The sequence below is a fragment of the Cricetulus griseus genome (assembly GCF_003668045.3).
Source record: "Cricetulus griseus strain 17A/GY chromosome 1 unlocalized genomic scaffold, alternate assembly CriGri-PICRH-1.0 chr1_1, whole genome shotgun sequence".
Taxonomy (NCBI): Eukaryota; Metazoa; Chordata; class Mammalia; order Rodentia; family Cricetidae; genus Cricetulus; species Cricetulus griseus.
The window spans coordinates 105,977,306-105,977,883 of record NW_023276807.1 but is presented as its reverse complement, the minus strand read 5'-3'; the positions used below and the strand labels follow the sequence as shown (position 1 = coordinate 105,977,883).

The 578-nt window shown below is 45.3% G+C and overlaps 1 pseudogene; it reads left to right on the top strand.

Moving 5' to 3' along the window:
- Positions 1–308: 308 nt before the first annotated feature.
- On the top strand, positions 309–370 carry LOC113830903 (annotated as a pseudogene).
- Positions 371–578: the final 208 nt, after the last annotated feature.

Sequence of the window (578 nt, the reverse complement as noted above, 5' to 3'; positions counted from 1 at the left end):
CCTGCAAATGATAGTTGTTCTCCTATGGGTGGAGGCCTTGTACCAGCGGCCATCATACAACCCTGTTCTTCATGTGTATTTCAAGACAAAATCTTACCAGATGCTTTCAGTGCTGAGAACATGATCAGGGTTATCTTCCAGGGAGCATATGTCCATTGACTTCTTTTTATTGACATGGAGTAATTGACCATGTTTCTGGAGCAAAGTGCTATCTCTACATGTGTGTGCCCTGTATGTGACAGCCCCATGTGTGAGAAAGCCAGGGCAGTTAGCATGTCAGCACCATCAATACCAAGTATCTAGTGCTTGTGCTCGCTTCAGCAGCACATATACTAAAATTGGAATGATACAGAGAAGACTAGCATGGCCCAAGTATCCAATGCTAACTATCTCCTGGGATCCTCGTGACTGAACCTCTACCAAAGCAATGATGTTCAGTGTATTGCTTTGGTAGAGGCTCGGTCACAAGGGTTTAAGTGTCTTGTCTGAATAGCAAGCCTTTCATATCCACAGATTCCACCTAGGAAGCTAGCATACCCAGGACCCCATGCTTGTCCTGTTTTGGGTTGAATTGGGGC